This window comes from Balaenoptera musculus, chromosome 20 (genome assembly GCF_009873245.2).
Source record: "Balaenoptera musculus isolate JJ_BM4_2016_0621 chromosome 20, mBalMus1.pri.v3, whole genome shotgun sequence".
In the NCBI taxonomy this organism is placed as follows: domain Eukaryota; kingdom Metazoa; phylum Chordata; class Mammalia; order Artiodactyla; family Balaenopteridae; genus Balaenoptera; species Balaenoptera musculus.
In genome coordinates this window covers 9480411-9487150 of record NC_045804.1, presented here as the reverse complement: position 1 = coordinate 9487150, position 6740 = coordinate 9480411, and positions in this window count along the sequence as shown.

The window sequence follows — 6740 nt, the reverse complement described above, 5'->3', positions numbered from 1 at the left end:
CGGATGGTTCCGGAACAGATGAATGAAGGAAGGAGAGAGGGAACAGCCTGCTTCACACTGGCCATCTCTGGGCATCATTCTTCATCATGGAGGCGGAACCACCATTTGCCGGCCCATCACCTGTTGGTGCTGTGTCCCTCTGCCTGCTCCTTGTCTCCCCACTGGGATTAAATCCTCTGAAAGCTGCCACTGCACCTCCCTCCTCACAGCCCCGGCCCCACCCGCCCGGAGACCCTGCACACCGTAGGTGTCCCTGCATCTCTGCTGCCACAGCTGCTGGTGGGGACAGGCCAGCAGCTGCAGGCACCGGCTTGAGTGGCTCTTCTCACCTGGAGTGGGGTCCCTGGTGGAGGCGGGGCCCCCTCCTCATGTGCTTTGCATATGCTTTGCATAAACACTACCCTTGGTGGGAGTTTAAAGATCTCTCTCCACCACTGCTGGAGCTTGAATTCTGGTGCAGTCAGAGAAAGGGCCTTTTGTGCATCCCCAGGCGGGAAGGGGCAGGGGGGCGGGCAGGCGCTGCGGCCAAGGTGAGGGTCCTCAGGGCAACCTGCTCCCTGGGGCTGGGCGAGGCTTGCCATGCCAGCCAGAGGGCCAATGCAGGGCCCTGGAGAAATGGGAGAGTCCAGACGCCCACCCCTGCTCACGCTGGGCCTGGGACGGTGGGCACAAAGGAGACTGGTCCCGGGACCCCACAGGGCTGGCCCCTGAAGCACAGAGGGCAGATGTCCTCCCTGGGGGTTCCTAGGGGACCGACTCCACCCCCAGAGCTGGCCCATCTCCCAGAGGCCAGGTCACAGGGTGAAGCTTCTGGCCACAGAGAGGGTGGGGATGGAGGCTTTGTCCCCAGATGCTGTGCCTTCCTTCCTCTTTCTGGGAAAGGAGAGGCCGCCCTGTAGGCCCTGGGAACCTGCCCAACAGTCTCCCCCGAGGCCACTCCCGGCTCCCTGCACCTGAGTGGCGGGGAGGGGGGGTGGAGTGGGCAGGGGCAAGTAGCACCCACCTCTAAGGGTGAGCCCCAGATCCCAGGGAGCACAGATGAGGGAGGGGGGTCGGGAGGGAGTGTCAGCTCAGCGGGCAGCACTGCCACCTCTGCCACGTCCCCTCTGCCACCTCTGCCACGTCCCCTCTGCCATGCCCCCGCGGAGTGGCGGTGAGAGGCCAGGCCCCCCAGGGGAGGGTCACAGGGAGCTCTGGTGAAGAGCCCTGGCCACCGGCCTGGGAAATGCCCTCTCCCTTTCATGCCCAGCGGACCCTTGGACGGAGGCCTCCCAAGGGGCACCTCCCTCGCAAGGGCCACCTGCCCCCTCGGGGCAGGCAGGCAGCAGCATTCATGGGGCCGGGCCGCGTGGGGCTGTGGGCTGGCAGGCGCTCCCTTCAGGCCTGGCTGGGACGGCATCTGGGCTGGTGGTGAGGTTGGGAAAGGGGGCAGGGGGCCTCCCCCGACCCCTCAGCAGGCTGCACCAACCCGGGCAGGATCCCTCACTGGCCCCTGCTTCTCTTCCCAGCTGTCATGAGAGCGGTCCTGCTGTACCTGTCATCTTCCAGGGAGGGGTGAGCCCGGGATTCAAGCGCAAGGGGAGGGGGAGGACTGCGGGGAGGAGGGGGAGGACTGCGGGGAGGAGGGGGAGGACTGCGGGGAGGAGGGGGAGGACTGCGGGGAGGAGGGGGAGGACTGCGGGGAGGAGGGGGAGGACTGCGGGGAGGAGGGGGAGGAGAGGAGCCTGGCTGGGAGGCGAGCAGGTGGGAGACAGGCGAGGGGAGGGGGTGGCCCTGGGCAGGCAGAAGCTGGCGCCCTACCCCGCGTTCTGTCATTACCGGAATCGAGGAGGGCCTCCTGGGGTCTCAGCAGAGCTGCCTGCTGGGAAGTCCCTTCCTCAGAGGCCCCTCCACCCCTCCCACAGGCCCAGCTGTGCCCGCTGCCCCAGCCTGGCCCCTCTCCTGGTCCCTCTGCAGGTGATCCCCTGAGGCCCTGAGGCTCGGGGTGGGCACCATGCCAGCTGGCTCTGCCCCTCTCGAAGGAGGCCTCCTCCACCACCACCACTTGGTTTACAGGACACCAGGCGCTGCCGCCCAGGCTTCTGGGCCACGCAGGGAGCAGAAAACCCCTGCTGAAGGGTGGGTGGGGCCGTGGGCACTGAGCAGGTGGGAGGCCCTGCCTGGCCTGCCTGCCTCTGAGCCCCCAGCAGGCATGCTCTCCTCCGTGTCACTTCTGCCCACGAGATCCGCCCAGCAAACCCGTTCCACAAGGAGCTCGATAACAGGCCAAGGCCCTGGGGACCAGGCCAAGGGGCAGGGTTTTAACTGAAATCTAGCAGTTTATCTGAACACAGTCAGCTTATTGGTGAGTAGGGGGTGGGCAGCTTCCTTCTCAACCCCCCTTCCCAGAAGGAAGGAAGTCCATATTTTTAGATGCCACAGCAGCCCTTCTGGGCAATGAGCTCCTCTTCCCAAGATGCTATCAGCCTCCAAATGCCTCATCTTGGGAGAGAAGGAAGGAGTCTCAGTGCCTTCTCTCCTCCCAGTCTCTCCTGCACCCCGGTGCTGTCCAGAACCCTGACACCAGTTCTCCAAGTCTTGGGCCAAGGGAACAGGCAGGCCTCCCCTGGCAGTGACCTGACAACGCCCACCCTACCCTGGCAGGGGCCCAAGGTCACGGCTCAGGTGTAGGTCTGCCTTTGAACCCTAGCTATGTGCCTCTGGGCAAGTCACCTATCCACCCTAGCCTCACCCTACACTGTGCGTCAAAGCACCCCCCCAGTGGGTTGTTGGGGGTTGAATTGGGATGGTGCTCAGGAGTGAAGAGCCTGGCTTGCAGTAAGCTCTCAGCACATGTTAGGTAGAACCACAGGGCACTTGCCGCTAAACCCACCCTAACTAGTACCAGTTACAAGAAACAGAAACCCACCTCAAAAGAGAGCTCAAGTCAAAAGGAGATTGAAACACAAACCAAAACCACTATTAGACACTACTTCATACCCATTAAGATGGCTATGATGAAGAAAGAATGAATGAAAGGAAGGAAGGAAGGAAGGAAGAAAGAAAGAAAGAAAGAAGGAAAGAGAGGGAGAGAAGGAAGGAAGGAAGGAAAGAAAGAAAGAAAGAAAGAAAGAAAGAAAGAAAGAAAGAAAGAAAGAAAGAAAGAAAGAAAGAAAGAAAGAAAGGAAGGAATAAAGGAAGGAAGAAAGGAAGGAAGAAAGGAAAGAAAGAAAAGAGAAAAGGAAGGAAGAAAGAAGGGAAAAAACAAAATTGGAACCCTTGTGCATTGCTAAAAGGAATGTAAAATGGTGCAGCCACTGTGGAAAACAGTATGGCAGTTCCTCAAAAAGTTAAACATAGAATTATTATATGATCCAGCAATTCCACTTCTGTGTATACACCCCAAAGAACTGAAAGCAGCATCTCAAACAGATACTTGTACACCCAGTGTTCACAGCAGCATTATTCAAAATAGTCAAAAGGTAGAAGCAACCCAAGTATCCATCAATGGCAGAATGGATAAACAAAATGTGGTCTATACATACAATGGAATATTATTCAGCCTTAAAAAGGAAGGGAATTCTGACACACACTACAACATGAGTGGACCTTGAAAACATTATGCTATGTAAAATAAACCAGTCACAAAAGGACAAATATTGTGTAATTTCTCCTAGATGAGGTACCTAGAATAGTCAAATTCATAGAGATAGAAAGCAGAATAGTGGTTGCACGGGCCTGGGGGAGGGGAGAATGCGGGGGTTAGTGTCTAATGGGGACAGAGTTTCAGTTTAGGACGATGAAAGCGTTCTGGAGATGGATGGTGGTGATGATTGCAGAGCAATGTGAATAGCCCTAATGCCACTAAACTGCACACTTTAAAATGGTTAAAATGGTAAATTTCATGTTATGCATACTTTACCTCAATTTTTTAAAAGTTTAAAAACATCTTACCGAGGAAAAAAAAGCAGATCAGACAAATATAAGAAGATATTTACAGTTATGGAATCTGGGTGATGTTCTATGGGGATTTGCTATGCCCATCTGCCTACTTTTGTTTTCTATAATTTATTTATTTTATTTATTTTTGGCTGCCTTGGGTCTTCGTTGGTGCGCGCGGGCCTTCTCTAGTTGTGGAGAGTGTGGGCTACTCTTCATTGCGGTGCGCATGCTTATTGTGGTGGCTTCTCTTGTTGCAGAGCACGGGCTCTAGGCTCACAGGCTTCAGTAGTTGTGGCACGCGGGCTCAGTAGTCGTGGCACACGGGCTTAGTTGCTCCACGGCATGTGGGATCTTCCTGGACCAGGGATCGAACCCGTGTCTCCTGCATTGGCAGGCAGATTCTTAACCACTGCGCCACCAGGGAAGCCCTACTTTTGTTTTCTGATTTTTAAAAAACTTTTAACAATTATTATGATCACTTTCTTTTTTAAAAAAATTTTATTTTTGGCTGTGTTGGGTCTTCCTTGCTGCGCACAGGCTTTCTCTAGTTGCGGCGAGCGGGGGCTACTCTTCGTTGTGATGCGCGGGCTTCTTATTGTGGTGGCTTCTCTTGTTGCAGAGCACGGGCTCTACGCACGTGGGTTTCAGTAGTTGCAGCACTTGGGCTCAGTAGTTGCGGCACGTGGGCTCAGTAGTTGGGGCTCGCCAGCTCTAGATGCAGGCTCAGTAGTTGTGGTGCACGGGCTTAGTTGCTCCGCGGCATGTGGGATCTTCCCGGACCAGGGATCGAACCTGTGTCCCCTGCATTGGCAGGCGGATTCTTAACCACTGTGCCACCAGGGAAGTCCCCAAAACTATTTTCATAATAAAACTAAAAATAAAAAAGAGGGAATTGAGTTATCAATCCTGCCTCTTCACTCCCTTCTAGCAGAGTTATGCATCCATATCCTTGACGTTGGGCATAGCCATCTGTCTTAGTTTGTATAAAGTACCATACACTGGGTGGCTTATAAACAACAGAAATTTCTCAGTTTGGGAGGCTGGAAATCCAAAATCAAGGGGCCAGCATGGTCAGGCTCTGGTGAGAACCCTCTTCCTGGTTCATAGTTGGCACCTTCTCACTGTGTGCTCACATGGGGAAAGTGGCTGGGGAGGTCTGTGGGGTCTCTTTTATAAAAACACTGATCCCATTCATGAGACTGGAGCCCTCACCACCTACCAAAGGCTCCACCTCCAAATACCATCATATTTGAGGGTTAGGATTTCAACATCTGAATTTTCGGGGGACACAAACCTTCAGACCAGAGAGCCCTGTGACTTGCGTTGACCAATGGGATGGCAGTGATATGCACTGAGCAGACTTGAAATGCGCTTGCACAAGGAACCTGCTCTCTTGCATGGCTGAAACGGCCCCAGAAAGAACACACTGAGGGGCTCTTGCTGGTCTAAGGAGGACAAGAAACATGTGGAGCAAACCTGGACCCAACCCACAGCCCGGAGCCGAGCCTGGATCTGCTGAACCCCAGCAAGCTCACAGACATGACAGCAAAAAATCAATGCCTACTGTGCAATGCCACTGAGAATGTGGGGCTGTTTGTTATAGGGCCTAATTATGGCAGTAGCTGACTGATACAGGGAGTTTCTCATGGAACACAAGAAAAGTCACTAGTCTGTATTGCATCTGACAGACAGGTGCTCTCTGGTTAAGACAAGCAGAAAAGTAGCTTATGGGTGTACTGGTTAGCACTGAACAGCCTGCATAGAATAGCACTGCTGGACCCTCATTGCATGCTGTCTGACCCTACCATAGGCCCCGGGAAGGCTGTCTGGACACCAAGCAACCAAGAGGACAAATGTCCACCACCAGCGGGAGTGCAGGGAGGGGCTGGAGGCGGGCTTGGGCTCTCAGCTCTGCCTCTGCTCCTTCCTGGGACGCAGACTTCATCACACAGGCTCCTCCTCACCCCCTGGGCCCTGTGCATCCACATGCACCGGCTTCCCAGGCTTCAGCCACCTTGAGGGAGACCTGCTTCTCTTCCTCAGCTGAAGAACCCCTTAGGTGAGGTGCCCATGAGCTCCCACCATAACCCTGCTGAGGGCAGGGAGGGAGGTTCCCGGAGGTGAGGAAGAGGAGAAGGCAGGGGAAGCAATAGGTGTCACTCCGGGGGTGGGGGGGTGTCTCATAGACGTGGGCTCAAGCCTCCGCTCGGACATTCACTCACTTGTGACTTGGGGTCATTGTCTAAGTCAGGTGTGATATGAAAGTCAGTTGTTCGACAACCTCACTCGTACAACTGCTAGGATGTACGGAAACCCCTGGCACATAGCAGATGCTCAAGAAAAGGAGACAAACAGCAATGCTGACAGCAGCTCTGGAAGGAGAGCTGGGTGCATGGGGAGGGCTGCCGACAGGAGCTGTAGGTTGGGAGGGCGCACACACCCACTGAGCTGTGCTCAATGCCCCCCAGCTCTGCCCGCACCCCCCGCTTGTTAAACGCAACAGGAGGCAGAGGAAGAGGGAACCCACTGACGTGGACCATAGGGCGCCTTCCGGTCACAGAGCAGGCGGGGGGTGGTGGGGTGTGGAAAGATGACAGGGGATATCTGGCCGGGGACATCCAGTTCCCTGAGGGCTGCCCAAGTGAGAGCCCTTCACTGTGCTTCCTGAGCTCTCCCCTCACTCGCAGACACACGTTGTCATTTGAGGTGTCCCCTGGGGTCATCTCCAACCCTCTGTCCCCTCATCTCCAGGTCCATGAGTCAGTCAGTCCCATCCCCCCTTTCCTCCTCCCCACAGATCAGAGCTGTCACGGCCTCTC